The sequence below is a fragment of the Arachis ipaensis genome, chromosome B1, assembly GCF_059453495.1.
Source record: "Arachis ipaensis isolate K30076 ecotype BB chromosome B1, ASM5945349v1, whole genome shotgun sequence".
In the NCBI taxonomy this organism is placed as follows: Eukaryota; Viridiplantae; Streptophyta; class Magnoliopsida; order Fabales; family Fabaceae; genus Arachis; species Arachis ipaensis.
In genome coordinates, this window is record NC_142436.1 from 12,302,103 (window position 1) to 12,318,796 (window position 16,694).

A 16,694-nucleotide genomic window follows, 5' to 3' on the forward strand; every position below is an offset into this window, starting at 1 on the left:
AAATGTATGTTGTGAAGTTTGCAAAAAAAATCTATAAAATGAAGGAATAAGTAAAGTGAAAAAAAAAGGAAATTTGATCACTATTGAATTTATAACTTCTATTATGTATAAACCTTACTATATTAATTCAAGAATCATTAGACAATCACTTTCTCATTTTACAACCTTCACGTTTTATAAGAGCTTGATCCTTTATTTAGCATTTTTAGGGAGACAAAAAAAAAACAGCTATAACTTGTTTTATTTCGCATTCATTAATTGTCGCAATAATTAATAAATGCTAAATAAGGTAAGTTATGACTGTTTTTGCCTGATTTTCTTTGGTTACCAAACATTTTCGATCCTTTATAACTGCAACTTGGAAGAGTTTCTTGAATGATTAACTTAGAAGATTTGGTTACCTACTTTTGTATCTTCTAGTCCAATAGGCCAACAACTGATCCGTCGTGAATTTGAGCTCCATTTAAAGGTCTGTAGCCAATAAGTTATTGTACGCACAAGGCGATATTCGAAAGTTTGGTCAAAGCAACAGATGCTTTGATTCCTTAATGAAGTGTTTTGGGTTTAGTCTTAACAGCAATTTTTTTTTTTTGTGGATGATAAATGTAATAGCAATCTTAATCTTATTATATAACTATAACCAGTTTTTGGTGGATTTAAAATGTTCAACAAAGTAGGGTTTATGTACTCGTGTATAAATATAGTATAAATTACCCTGAATTACATGAAAAGTCTAAAACCAACCAGAACTGTAGCTGGAATTGTGAACACAAAGCATCCAATAAATTCAATAAACTCAATTATGAGAAAGCACTCCTAATGCCATCATTCATTCATCAACTATATATACAAGAGAATAGAAAGAGGTTATTATGGTGTGGTGTCTTCCACCTAACACTTTTATTTATTGTCCTTAAGTTGGACCATTGATGGGGTGCTTATCAAGGTGACTTGTGCTTGAATTCATCCTTGAATCCCCACCAATGTTTGCATTTTCAATATCCACCGGGATCCCAAATTATGCGCACAAAGCTTCCAAGCAAAATTAAACAAGTGACAAGACCCCAAAATTGTTGATTGATGAAGTGGATTCCGGGATCCCAAACCTTGTTTTTGCACCCGTCTTCTTATTGACTACTATAGTTCAATCCAGGTGACAAGACTTGTAAATTCTCATTTAAGCACCCAAACATCCTCCTAGATCCTATCAATTGAGTAGCACACCAATCCTTGCTCCTAGACTTTGAGCTTCCAACCATAATGAACCGAGAGTTATGTTTCCAACCACTAACCATCTCTCTTTTACTCTTCAACCCACAAATATTCCTAAATTGACCATCCGTTTCAAGCAAACCATATTCAAGCGGGATAATAAAGCTCAAGGACAAGAATTTTACCCACTCAAATGTAAGGGGTGATGGTAACTTAGGAGGAGATATCTCCAATGGTCTTGATAAGGCAATTTCCACTCCCGTCCGTCCTCTTTAATTTGAAGGGCTTCCACCACTTGACTAGATTCTTTAATCTCCACCTCTTGCCAAGCTTTCTCAAATTCAAATGCTTCTTCACCAATGTCTTCTAGCTCTTCCCCATCACTTGAGTCATATCTTGGAGGTTGCATAAGATCTATGTTAGCATCCGTTTCAAATTCAATGGGGAAAGGCTCAACAAGATCATCAAGGGGATTGATCAATGTGGACAAAAAATCACTAATGATGGAATCCACTTCTTGATCAATTTTTCTGAATTCTCTAACCACTTCCTCTATACTAATGATCTCAACTACCTCTTCTTGTTATAACTCTTGCTTTAACTCCTCTTTTTCACCTTGAAGCTCCAAGTTCTTTTCCTCCCTATGCTCTTTGGTTGATCTTCCACATTCATCAATGGGGGGTACTTTGATCGCATAAATGTAGGGAGACTAAATGGTGAACGGCTTCGGTTATGGTGGCCATCATGACTTCCAACCCTTTAGCTTCTTTTGATTCTCTTCTTCTTGCTTTTGAAGACGAAAATAGAGATCTTTTTGTTCTTGCATCAGGGGTTTGAGCAGTTCGTCCAATGAGGGTGGTGGTGGGAAAGAGAGTTCATTGTTTGGAGGAGAGGTATCATAGTTGGAAGGTGGTTCATATTGGTGAGAGTTTTGAGGTGGTGTATATGGGATTAGTGGTTCTTGTGAGTAGTGGTGTTGATGTTGGATTGGTGGTGGCTCGAAATATGGTTCATATGGTTGTTGGTATGGTGGGTATGTGTTAGAATCATATAGAGATGTTTGGTGATATGGGGCTTGTAAGTAAGGTTGTTGAGGACAATGTTGAGGGAAGGGATCATATGCATATGGTGGTTGTGGTTGACAACCACAATGAGGTTCACCACATCCATTAGATTGGTATGCATTATGAGTTGGATTATACCCTTAAGAAACCGAAGGAGGTTGTTGCCAAGAAGAGTATCCATATGCTTGAGGCTCCTCCCACCTTTGATTTACAATTCCTTGATGCAAACCCTCATTGAAGCTTTCATTTTCTACAACATAGTTTGAACCAAACTCATAACCAAAAGGGTGAGAATTCATAGTAGAAAGAGAAAATAAAAACAAAAGCTAGTAAGAAACAAAGAAAACAACTCCTAAAACTAGCAATAACTAACAAAGAAACAAAAAGCAAACATATTTACAATATTCACATATGAACAATAACCAATAACAAGCACACATTGCAATTCCCCGGCAACGGCACCAAAAACTTGATGTAAAAAAAATCATCGGTTTGGAATTTCACAAAATTAATTCTGTTGAAGTATAGATCCAAACCAACAATTAACCCTCAATCAAAGTTTAGTTTTGTTTTTCAAGAATACAAACCCAATAAAAATAACCGAGAGTATTACTCCTGGGTCATTCTCCCTAAGAATTATAATCGAATGCTTAATTATTGGTTATGAGGTTCAAGGAGGGTTTGCGGATAAAGAAGACAAGAAATTAAATTGCAAGAAAGGAAAGTAAACAACTAAATATAACAAATACTAAAGAGGCATTCATGGCAAGGATTGAGAACCAAGGTTTTTTTTATCCTAGTCATTAATCATAGCACAATAATTATCAAGAGCTAATCCTATTTTATTATCTCCAACATCGGGAGAAAATTAAATAGGCCTAATTAATTTCAATCCATAAGTCCTAATCAACTTACTAATTGAATTAGCAAGAGATTAGTGTCAATAAAAACAATATTAATTAACAACTCTAGATCACCAATCCAACTTGGGTATTAATGACTCAAGAGCACCTAATTTCTCTTTCCAAGCCAAGAATGCTCAAAATCTACTCTAAAACTAAGCCAAGCATTTTATCAAATACTTGGTAGGCATAAAAGGAAAACATTATAAAAGTGCAAAAATAATAAATTCTACTACTACCAAATGTAAGAAAATAACAATAACAACTCAATTAAACAATAAGAAACATAAAAAGATATCAATTGCATTAAAGAAAATAAAAATTAACAATAGTTCATTAGCATAAAAGTAACCAAAATGAGAAATTAACAAGAAGAACTAAGAAAATCAAAGCAATTGAACAAGGAAAAGTAAAAGGAACTAGATGAAAACAAGAATTAAAACCTAAATCTAAGAGACAATTATACTAAGAACTCTAATTTCTAGAGAGAAGAGGGAGCTTCTCTCTCTAAAACTAACCTAAAGCATGTTTCCTACTCTACACTAGTTCCCTCTTGAATTCTACATCAAATAGCTTTAGAAATGAGTTGGATTTGGGCCTGGATAAGCTCAGAAATCGTCCCTAGCGTGTTCCTTTAATGAGGTCATGTGACCAGTGTCACGCATACGCGTGAGTGACGCGTGTGCGTCACTTGGCAAAGTCTCTGGTCATGCGTATGCGTGGGTCATGCGCAGGCGTCGCCAAGAAATCACCAAATTCTCATTTCTTCGTGAATTCTCCACTTTGCATGCTTTTTCTTCACTTCTTTGATCCAATCCTTGCCTCCTAAATCTGAAATTACTTAACAAACATATCAAGGCATCGAGTGGAATTAAAGTGAATTAAATTTAGCAATTTTAAGGCCTAAAAAGTATGTTTTCACTCTTAAGCACAATTTATGGGAAATTCACAAAACCATACTATTTCATTGAATAAATGTAAGAAAAATTGATAAAATTTTCTAAATTCAACACAAGATAAACCACAAAATTGAGGTTTATCAGGGTCAAGGACCCCAAAAAGAAAAGACAAAAAACATTATCACCCTTCTCTTAATCTAAAGGAGTGATAACCATCAACCAACAAAGCATGTCTTATCTCAGGTGGGGGACTATAAAAAATATGGAGTCCAGTAGGTAGAGACTGCCTTTTCTTGGCCAAGAGATCAGCAACATGATTGGCTTCACGGAGAGTATGAGTCCAATTCACCATTTGCAAGCGCTTACCCAAGAGCTCAACGTTATCAAGCAGAGCTTTGCATGGGTGCTGAGTATCCGCACCTTCACAGATGAAGGTAATGGCTATTAACGAGTCTGACTCAGCAATCACATGCTTGAAGTCATTAGCTATTGCTATTGGAAGGCCTCTGATAATGCCCCATAGCTCTGTATGCATGATGGAGCAATTGCCGATATTGCATGAAAATCTCAACAAGCACTTGCCTAAATGATTACAGAACACTCCCCCGCAAGCGGCATTGGTGATACTCAAATAATAAGAGCCATCAACATTCAACTTGATGAAAGTTTCAGGAGGAGGTGTCCATTTAATCAACTGATCATAGTCATGGCCACGTTTCTTAAGACTAGGAGTTCTCTTCATCACCTTCAAAATCTCATTTGTTTGGGATTTAATGGAAGCAGTAGCAGTAGCAGGGTGAGTCATCAACCCCTCAAAGATCAATTTATTTTGGTAGAACCACAAGGACGACGTAGCCACTCCAAACAAAATAGACCAATTAGATTTATTAGAAAGGTTGCTAGATAACTACTCTTGGCAGTTGAGATGATATAAGTCTTGACTATGATGTAAGGGGTCGAGAAAATTCCAAACTAACTTTGCATACGAACAACCTCGAAGGACATGGATCAAAGTCTCATCATCTGCATTACAACGAGTTATCCGCTAAGTGTCTTCTTCTCCTCTCCACATTAGTAAGGATAGCCTCGTGAGCCACCAACCACGAGAAGGACCGAATCTGTTCAGGGTCATTCCAGTGTCAAATGAGATTGAACACATGATTAGGAGGCCCAGGATCATCACAAATAGAACTATAGCCAGATTTGAGGGAGAAAGTGTCATCTGTGGATCCATCCCAAGCAATATGGTCCTGAGTTTTTCATGGGGAGGGAGGGGAGAGGGCAACGATCTTGTTCATCGTAGTCATAGGAAGCCAGTCTTTCAGTTTACACTCATCCCAACCTCCTGAAACAGAAATAAAATCCATAAGAGAAGAATTCATATCAACATCAGATATTACCTGCAAAGCTTGGTGGTTGAGGGGGCCAAGCTTGGGAACCCAATTATAGTTCCAGAAATTTATCTTATTTCCATCCCCAATACGCCAAATAGAATTGGTCTAAACATCCTCCCAAGTTGAACGAATTCCCTTTCATAAAATAGAATTATTGTTTCTTCTAGCAACTTTAAGGACAATGTCGTTGCCACACTTGTACTTTAATATGAGCACTCTATCGCACAGAGTGCCTTTTTTTTCAACTAGTCCCCAGTCGATCTTCATTCTGAAAGCACGATTAATATCTTTTGCATGTCTAATTTCCAAACCACCAGAGCTCTTTGGTTTGTTAACATCTCTCCATTTGACCAGATGAATCTTCTTAGTATTATTACCATCACTCCACAAAAAGTTCTTGCATTTACGATTAATCGCATTACAAGTATAAACAGGTAAAAAAGTAGTTTGCATAGTATAAGCAGGAAAAGAGAAAAGGATAGATTTCACCAGAGTTGCTCACCTAGCTAGGGACAATGAAGCTGCCTTCCAGTTATTCAGTCTGGAGTTCATCTTGTTAATTATCTCTTCGTAGGTATTCTTGTTGACTCTGGAATGAACTAGGGAAACTCCCAAATACTTTCCCAAATCAACAGTCCTCATGAAATTTAAAGCATTAATGATCTCACTTCTAACATGTATGCCCACATTTTTAGAGAAGGACACACGAGTCTTCTCATTGCTGACTTTCTGTCCTGAACTCTTGCAAAAGGAGTTAAGAACTTTGTTAATAATCTCAGCTTGGTCCAAGCTTGCTTCAGCAAAGAGAATCAGATCATCCGTAAAATAGAGGTAAGAGAGCTTTGGTCCATGTCTGTTCAGGTGGATAGACTTCCAAAACCCATGCTCAACAGCAGCCCCGATAAGATGAAAAAGACACTCCATACAAAGGACAAAGATATAGGAGAAATAGGGTCACCTTGATGAATTCCTCTAGAAGGGGAGAATTCATCTAAGACCTCTCCATTCCAACGAACCCTTATCTTAGCCGAAGAGATACAACTGTAGATTAACTTAATAATATAGTTCGGCAGGCCGATATCAAGGAGAGTGTTTCTGATGAATGTCCCTTTGAGTCTGTCGTATACTTTCTCTAAATTGATCTTAATCGCCATCTAACCCTTTGCACATTTCCTAGTTTTCATAGAGTGGATAATTTCTTGAGCTATGATGATGTTTTCAGAGCTATGCCTACCAGGCACAAAGCTACACTGAGTAGGACTCACATGCTTATCCATAATCTTCCTAAACCTCCTAGCAAGGATCTTGGTAATAACTTTATAAGACACATTACAAAGACTAATAGGTGTCATTTGTTTTAGATTAAGTACATTCTCTACTTTGGGAACAAGAGTGATCGGGGTATCATTGATCTCACCAACATCAGAAGGATTGGTGAAGATATTTTTTACCATTCTACAAAGATCTAAGCCCACCACATCCCAGTTATTCTGGTAAAAAATAGCTTGTATGAGTTGTATCCCATCCTTATCAGGGGCCTTAAGACCTCCTATGCTAAACACAGTGTTCTTAACTTCCTCTAGAGTAATACTACATCTAATATAACCTAAATCATCATCAGTGAGAGAAGGAAAGACATTGGAGAGGATATAGGGAACATCAGGTGTATCATCACAATAGAGAGAGGAACAGAAAGAAGTAACCATCTGCTCAAGCGTAGAAATATCATTTATCCAGTTGCCATTATCATCTTGAAGGGAATTCATCTTATTCCTCCACCTTCTAGCTATAGTTGTGCCATAAAAATATTTAGTATTCCTATCACCATATTCAATCCATTTGCACATAGACTTTTGGAACCACAACAATTCTTCTTGGGTTAGAATATCTTCATATTCTCTCCATAGATCTTGTTGCAATGTTATTTGAGTCAAGACTGGTTGTAATACCACGAAGTCTTCTTAGGATCTTCTCTTTTCTTTTAAAAATATTTCCAAAAATAGTAGAGTTCCAAGCCTTCAGCACTTTTTGAAAATCATCAACACATTTAGACCAGGATCCCTACATATTCCAATTATTCTAAACCAACCTATCAAACTCTAGGTGAAAGAACCAAGCCATAAGAAACTGAAAGGGCTTCGTACCCATATTGGGCAGAGAAGAAATAAAAAATTGTAGACACAGAGGAGAATGGTCCAATTTGAAGTAAAGAAGGTGATTAATTCTAGCCTCAGAAAATATAATATGCCAATCGACATAGCCCAAGCCTCTATCTAGCCTTTCAACCAAGCTACCTCTCCTCCAGGTAAAAGGCCAACCAGTACACCCAAGATCAATCAAGCCGCAATCAGCACAAGCCTAAAAATCAGCACAAGCTCCATTGTTTTGAGAATTAGACCCTCCATTTCTTTCAAAACTATGAAGAATAGCATTAAAGTCCCCAATTGAACACCAAGAAAAATTTATGTTGGAACTCATAGAACTCAAAAGACTCTAAAGGTTTTTGCGTAGTAGCCTCTGGGGGATCCCATAAACCGCGGTCAAAGCCCAAGGATTAGAGGTACCAACCTATACTCTCATATGAATAAATTGAGAGTTGGTCTGAAGAATATCCACCTACCATAAGCTAGAGTCCCAAAGGCACCAGATACCCCCTGAATGACCTCTGGCTTCTTCTACAAGGCAGTTATCAAAGTCCAACATGTCTCTGATCTTGACATCATGATCACCACTTACATGGGTTTCAAGGAGAATTAGAAAGCTAATCCCAAATTCTCTTTTGATATCTCTAATGAGAGAAGGAAACGTTTTACTGGAAAAACTACGATAATTCCAAGCAATAAAATTTATGGAAACAGAGAAGGAGAAGGGACTAGAGAGACCAAAATCACGATTGGGCATTCGCCCTACCATTTTCACCTTAAGAATAAGAGGATTTCCTCTCACCGTCAATGGAATCTTCGGGTTGCTCCTTCATTATAACATCAAGCGGTTTCTCTTGCAGGGTCTCCACAGCTGAAGCATCATCACCCACCACCATATCCACCGCCTCGGATTGATGGTTTGGGATGTGGGTGAGAAAGTGTTTTTAACCATAAAGTTATCGAGAATATGCTTGCACGATTTGGAGGCTTCAAAGGCTTCCCTTTGTTTCTTTTGGAACCTGCGCATGTACTCCAACATAACCATCTCCATACTCTCTTTTTCTAAAATCCCAACCAAGGAAGACGAGTCTTGTAGCGGGGTAATAGCATCATCCATTTTGGGGGGCATTGGGTCAACCTGTTTGGCTTTGGCTTTGTTTGCTTTAGTAACTAGACTAGGGCCATTTTTATTACTATTCTATTTTCCCACCTTGGGCATTCTTACCAGCATCAGGCCTAGGAACCTTCTTAATAATTTGAATAGATTGTTGGACTCCTTTGTTGGATTGAGAAGAAACATTAATTCTTAGCCCACCATGCATGTTAGACATAACACCTTCATGCACATTGCTATCATGTTGATTCTCATTATCTTCCTCACTTAAAAGATCAAATCTTGAATCGTTTTCCCTATTTGTGGCACCTTCTATATTATATTGGTTATCTTTCATAATACGATATCCCTTAAATCCCGAACCTAATTTACTTTAAATTTGCCTCCTCACTATCATCCAAGGATCAAAATTTGGAGGGTCTTGATTTTCTTTCTTTATAGGATTGGAATTAGAATCTTCACCATTAATGTCATGATCTTCACTCTCAGTCAGACTTGTGTCAACTTCCACGGTTGCCTGCACGTCGTCGGCACTCGTCTTTTGTTGGACTTCTGCACTAATCGAAGCTTCAACACATTGATCTAATCTATGAGCATATTTGACACAAGAGAAACAAATCAAGTGCAACCCTTCATATTCGATGTTGAGAGTACTACCAAGAACCGAAATCTGAGGAACTAACTTCTTAGAGAGATCAATCTCAACACAAATTCTGGTGAACCTTCCTCTAGAACAGATTGAGGTAGCTCGGTCAATCTTTAATATAGTGCCAATAGCAGAGCCTACTCTCCATAAAAAGCATTGGTTATAAAGCCCAATGGGTAGATTTGGTATGCAAATCCAAGTCGTAATCTTCTTAACTTGATTCTTTAAGGATAAAAAGAACAGTCTCCAATGTTGCACTATCAGATAATGGCCTGTTATTTTCCACGGTCCACCGAGAAGGGCATGCGAGTAGTTTTCCTCATCTAAAGAGTGAACAAAAAAATAGTCACAATCCATATTAATAACATTTATCGTACCTTTCTTGACCCAGTCCCTATTGAGTCGATGCTCCACAATGCCAAGGTTCACTCTCTTCCCTAGCACTATCACAATGAGTGCCGCATTCCATAGTTTACACCACTCTTCAAATTCTTCTTTGGACACGGGGATATTTGGGCAAGGATCAAATGGCTTGTCCTCTTTTAGAAAGAGTTCCTCTTCATTGTACCAACAATCTTCAAGGTCAGGCTCATCTTCATCTACCTCGTCAAGGGAGAGATCGCCTTGGTCCATTTGCACACCATGAATGATAAGGAGGGAATTCTTGTACAAAGCCTTCGAAGAAGGAGAGGAGTTTCCATTCTCATCCCCCCAAGATATCCATGGATTCTCCTGGTTGATTTAGATCAACCTTTTCTTGTGTTTTAATTTTCTTAATACTTTGTCGAAGAAGATCGAATTCTTGGGTTGAAACCCTAGAAAAGCGATTGGTCATGATAATTCAATCTATTTTCTTTTAATAAGGGACAATTATATTAGTTGTTTATGGAACATATGAAAAAGAAACACCATTTATGAAAGACACAATAAAAATAAAATTTCTTATACATTCTCATTTAATTCAAGTGAATTCTTCAAAAAGTAACCGCTAACCACAAGTGACTTGATTTAATAGATGTAACTCCATAAAAATCATACAAAGTAGTCCAAGGATTTAGTCCTTTCAAAAAAAGAACAAATTTAGGATAGCATGCATAACCTTTAAAGTTTTAAACTTAAAAGATCTTACAAATTATTAGATGGAGAAGTATTGGGGGACAATTTACAATCAGCTAAGTTTTAACAACTATAATGAATAATTATTTATTTAAAATTAAAAAAATAAATCTGAATAATCAGTATTAATTACCATTTTAAATTATAAGGATTGGTAAAACAACCCTTTAATCCTGTATTCTCCTCTTCCCCATCCCAATAACACTCCGCGATCTCGCCCCACCTCCACCGTTGTTGTCCCTCAAGAGTGCCGTCATCCCTCGCGATTCACAGCACCGCTAACCACTGCAGAGCCGTTCTCGTCGTGATTCGCCGCACCGCTGACCACCACAGCGTCCTCCTCATTGCGATTTGCAGCACACCACCACCGCAGCGCCTCCCTCGCGATTCACAGCACCATTGACCACCGCAGAGCCGTTTTCGTCGCGATTCACAGCGCCACCAACCACCACAACTCCCTCGTCGCGATTTGCAGCCCGCCACCACCGTCGTATCCCTTTCACACATCTAAGTGGTCGCTGCTGCAGGTCTTCTGAGCCAGTGCCGCCGGCCCTTCCACGTCGAACTCCTCCTGCCGCCAGCCCGTTCTATTTGGTCGCGGCTGTAGGCCTCCCGAGAGAGCAACGTTGGGGCATTATTTTTGAATCCGAATTAGGTACAATCACTCAATGGTTCAATTTCCCTCTTTAAATTTCTGATTTTTCCAAGTGCATGTGTATGGTATTTAAATTTTAGATGATCAAGTATGTTATTCACTGTTTTTGAAATTTTTGTTGGTGATATGTTGTTTCTATTATAAACTATGATAATGAGGGTGGCAGACGTTAGATATGTATTGGAATTCATGATTATTTTTTTTGTTGTTGGGTCCTTGTGGAATTTGCGCTGTTTGTTGATTTTGGAAATTTGTGTTCTATAATTGCTAAAGAATATTATTCTTGTTTTGTTGATTTAATGGTTTTCCGTATTTACTGTGATAATGCTTGTAACATCCTGTATTTTTTCAAGATATCAAGGCTTTAAAGTTGAAAATCAAGAATGATTTTGAAGATATGTAATCACAATAATGATTTTCTGCATTTTCAAGATCTTGTTTCAAATGTGTTGGTCATTAAAGAAAATAAAAATGTTGTTTTTACAGTAGAATTTGTCTTGTGGTTGCAAATCAAACTTGTGAGTTCATATCAAGCAGAGATCCAAATTGTTAAGAGCATGGTGGTGAAGATAAGTGATTCAGGTTGATGATTATGTTTCTTGGCTCTGGAATATAGTTGGTGCTTGATCACATAAGTTTCTAACCTTTAAATTTAATTTTCTTATCTGTATTAGCGATCATATGCTAGGAGGGGCAACTGAATCAGATAGATCAAGGCAGCCTAATCCATCTGAAGACCCTGCATTGTCCTTTGATGCTGAGCCTGACCAAAATAATAATTAATTGATTTGTTTTTAAAATGTTTCTTAAATCCTTTAGTCAGATTTTTTACTTTTTGCATAGGTGACTGTAAAGTTGTCAATATTTTGTTGAAATTAGATGCCTAAAGCATAATAACTACAATATATAATGGTATTGCTTACAAGCCTAGTATTCAGACATGATGTTTGCTCGTGTATTATCAACTTCAGAATATGACATAATATTCTTCTCAAATATGAAGTTTATTGTTTAGTTTCATGAACTGTGAACTTTAGGTTGTAGTCAATTATCTTCAGATTATATGACATAATTATTTATTTCATTTTTATTTTTGTAGTCTTGATTAAAACTTGGTCTTCTTTACTAAAGGTAGGAGCTTGTATTCAAAGATTAGATTAGGGTGTGCCAGAGCGAATCTAAATCTTACCTGATTTTAAGTAGTTATGAAATTAATCATACGTTCAAGCAAGTTTTAAATAGAAGACGTATTCATTAAAGACACATCTATTAAAGACACATCTAACTGGAGATACACCCATTAAAGACACATCTATTAAAGATGCACCCGTGTTTGGAAAAATCAATTAGTCACTAGCACATTCATTAAAGATACTTTCAAATAAGTTTTAAATAGAAGAGACATCTATTAAAGACACATCCAAGTATTAACCGGTTAAAACAAAATAAGTATTTAACAAAAGCAAAGAGATATCATCTGAAGAAGCACTCCTTAACATATCAAGAAAATTAGATATGTAAACCCCGCAAAAATCGGTAAATTATTAGTTAATAAGTTGAATTTTTATTAGGAAAGCTAAAAATACAAAACTAATATCAAAATAGTATAGAGCTCGTCGAAACGAGAATTTTGATACTAATTTCAAAAATTTGGCCCAAAATCGGACCGGAAGGGCCGAACCGATTGAATCGGGCCCGAACTGGGCCCAAACCGGGCCTGTGGGTTCAACCGGGCCTATAACATAAATGAAGCAGCAGCTTCATCTTCTCCATTTCACCATAGCAACGAAAAACACAGCAAGGGGGAGAAGAGAAGAAACCTAACCCTCACCTTTCCTTCTCACTACCATAACTCCTCTATCCGGGCTCCGATCGCCACACCGTTCGTGGCCACGCGCTCAGCGCGTCGAGCTCTACCTTTCTATCCAAATAATTTCTCTGGTAAGCCTCCTATTGAGTTCAGAATCTCTATCCCTCTTTCTTTGGTAAACTTGAAAACCTATGGTGAATCTTGTCCAATTTTTGTGTTCTAGGTTCAAGTTAGCTTCCGGAAGTTATGGGCTCAAACTATTGAGCATATGGGTATGGTAAGAACATTCTAACCCTAGCTCAATCTTGTATTTATGATGGGAAAACTGAAATTGGAGCACGTATATGTATTAGGTGTAGATTAAGTGGGTATATAAGCATTGGAATTGGCTTGGGAGTGAATGGAGGCTTGTTGGTGATCAAGCTTGGTTTGGGGGCTGTTTTAATTGAGCTTGGAGGGGCTGTAATTTTGAGTTGTGAGGTTGCCTTGGGTGGATTAAGTGATCGGCCAAGGTATGGTTTAAGTTTCGCACGTTTAATATTTACGGTGTTGTGAAAACTTAGGTTAGAAGAACCATAGGATAAGTTGAATTTGTTAATGGCATTTAATGAGTAGCTTTGTGTTGTTGTTGGTATAAATGTTGATGGACATAAATTGGGATGATGAGGTTATTGATTTCATGTTGTTGGACTTGTGTATAATGGGTTGTGTTGATGTTAAAATTAATGAATTATGGTTGGTAATTAACTCCGCCTATGTTACACTTGCGGTACATAGCCGGTCCCAAGCCCGGATAAAGGAGGAGGGTTGTGTTAGGTCTTCGGCAACCAACATAAAAATATAGCCAAACCCCCATGACATGAATCAAAGACATTATTGCGCTAAAGCTAGGTCGTTTCCCGGAACCAACGCGCCGTATGGCTCGAGTACGGTGTCAAAGCAAGAGCCGCTACATCGGTGCCTGGATGTAGTGTTAAATGAGCAAGGGTTCTCGCGTTTTCGTGAACGGACGAGGGTAAATAAGCTAGTTCACAAAGTAAAAGGTAAAGGTCGAAGCGACAGAAGGTTGAGATTTGGGACATGGAACATAGGCACTCTAACAGGAAAGTCCATGGAGGTGGTGGACACCATGACAAGGAGGAAGATTAACATTATGTGCCTACAAGAAACGAAATGGGTTGGTGCAAAGGCTAGGGAGTTGGATACTTCTGGTTTCAAACTTTGGTATACAGGAAAGGTGAAGAATAGGAATGGGGTTGGAATAATTGTGGATAAGCAGTGGAAGAAGGACGTAGTGGATGTCAAGAGGGTGGGAGATCGGATCATCTCTATCAAACTTGTGGTAGAGGGAGGTGCTTTCCATGTGATTAGCGCCTATGCACCGCAAGTGGGTTCGGACGAACAACACAAGATAAGGTTTTGGGAGGATCTAGAGAGTTTGGTTCAAGGCATACCTTTGGGAGATAAGATTTTCTTAGGAGGAGATTTAAATGGCCATGTTGGGAGAGAAGTGACTGGATATGGGAGTATTCACGGAGGCCATAGTTTCGGGGTGATCAATGCCGAGGGTAAAACTATTTTGGACTTTTCCTCAACTTTTGATCTTCTCATCGCAAATACATATTTTAAAAAGAGAGACGAACATCTTATAACCTATAAGAGTGGCATGACAAGCTCTCAAATCGACTTCTTCTTGTTGAGGAGAGTCGACCGGAAATTTTGCATTAACTGTAAAATTATCCCGGGAGAAAGTTTGACAACACAACATAGGGTGCTCGTCATGGATTTTCGCATTGAGAAAAAGTTGAGGAAAAGACATCATACGAAGAACCCAAGGACGAGGTGGTGGCGGATGAAAGGTGAGGAACAAAGAAGTTTCTTAAGACGGGTAGGAGAAGAGGCAAAGTGGGATGGGAATGGAAGCGCGGAAGAGATGTGGAGGGAGATGGCAGAAGTTATTAGAAGAACAGCAAAAGAAAGTTTTGGTGAATCTAAAGGAATAGGACCAAGAGACAAGGAGTCCTGGTGGTGGAATGTGAGTATACAAGAAAAGATAAAGATAAAAAGAGAATGCTTTAAAGAGTGGTTTTTATGCCGCAATGCAGATAACTGGGAAAAATATAAAGCGGCTAAGAAAGAGACAAAAGTGGCTGTAAGTGAAGCAAGAACAAGAGCATATGAGGGTCTCTATCAGTCTTTGGGCACGAAAGAAGGAGAAAAAGGTATATATAGAATCGCAAAGAGCCGAGAAAGAAGAACGAGATATTTGGATCAGGTTAAGTGCATAAAGGATAAGGATGGAGAGGTGTTGGTTCAAGAGGAGAAGATTAATGAAAGGTGGAAGAACTACTTCTACGAGTTATTTAATGAGGGACATAAGACTCTTCTGAGCCTTGGTCGATTATGCACAAGGGAAGAAGACCAAAACTTTGACTACTATCGAAGGATTCGAGACTTCGAGGTAAAAGAGGCTCTAAAGCAGATGAAAAATGGCAGGGCAGTAGGACCTGATAATATCCCGATTGAGGTTTGGAAGGGTCTTGGAGAAAAAGGCATCAATTGGTTAACCAAGTTTTTTAATGAGATTTTAAGGTCAAAGAAGATGCCTGATGAGTAGAGAAAGAGCACCTTGGTACCTATCTACAAGAATAAGGGGGATATACAAAGTTGCGGAAACTATAGAGGGATTAAGCTTATGAGTCATACTATGAAGTTATGGGAAAGGGTGATAGAACGGAGGTTGAGAAAAGAGATACAAGTAACAGAGAACCAATTTGGATTTATGCCAGGCAGATCTACCACTGAAGCGATATACCTATTAAGAAGGATGATGGAGAGGTATCGTAGTAATAAAAGGGATCTACATATGGTGTTTATTGATTTGGAAAAAGCGTATGATAGGGTACCAAGGGAGGTCTTATGGAAGGTTTTAGAAAAGAGGAGAGTAAGGATCGCATATATTCGGGCAATTAAAGACATGTATGATGGGGCCATAACTAGTGTGAAGACTCAAGGTGGTGTGACAGAGGAATTCTCTATTGGTATAGGATTATACCAGGGATCATCCTTAAGTCCATACCTTTTCACATTAGTCTTGGAAGTACTCACAGTGCACATCCAAGAGCCTGTGCCATGGTGCATGCTTTTTGCCGATGATATCGTCCTTATGGGAGAGTTAAGAGAAGACCTAAATAAGAAGTTGGAGTTATGGAGAGAAGCTCTAGAAGTGTATGGTCTGCGCATAAGCCGTAGCAAGACGGACTATATGGAATGTAAGTTCAGTCTGAGAAGGGAAAACCCCAATATAGAGGTGAAGATTGGAGAAAATATCCTACGAAAAGTTAAAAGTTTTAAGTATCTTGGGTGCATCATACAGGATAATGGAGAGATTGAACAGGATGTAAATCATAGGATTCAAGCAGGTTGGTCAAAATGGCGGAGTGCATCTGGTTTTATATGCGACAAAAAAGTGCCTTTAAAACTTAAAGGTAAATTCTATCGCACCGCTATAAGACCGGCTATGCTGTATGGTACGGAATGTTGGGCGGCTAAAGGGGAACACGAACATAAGCTGAGTGTGGCAGAGATGAAGATGTTGAGATGGATGAGTGGTCATACGCGATTGGATAAAATAAGGAATGAAGATATAAGGGAGAGAGTTGGAGTAGCACCCATTGTGGAAAAGATGGTTGAATCGCGTCTCAGGTGATTTGGACATGTGAGAAGAAGACCGATAGA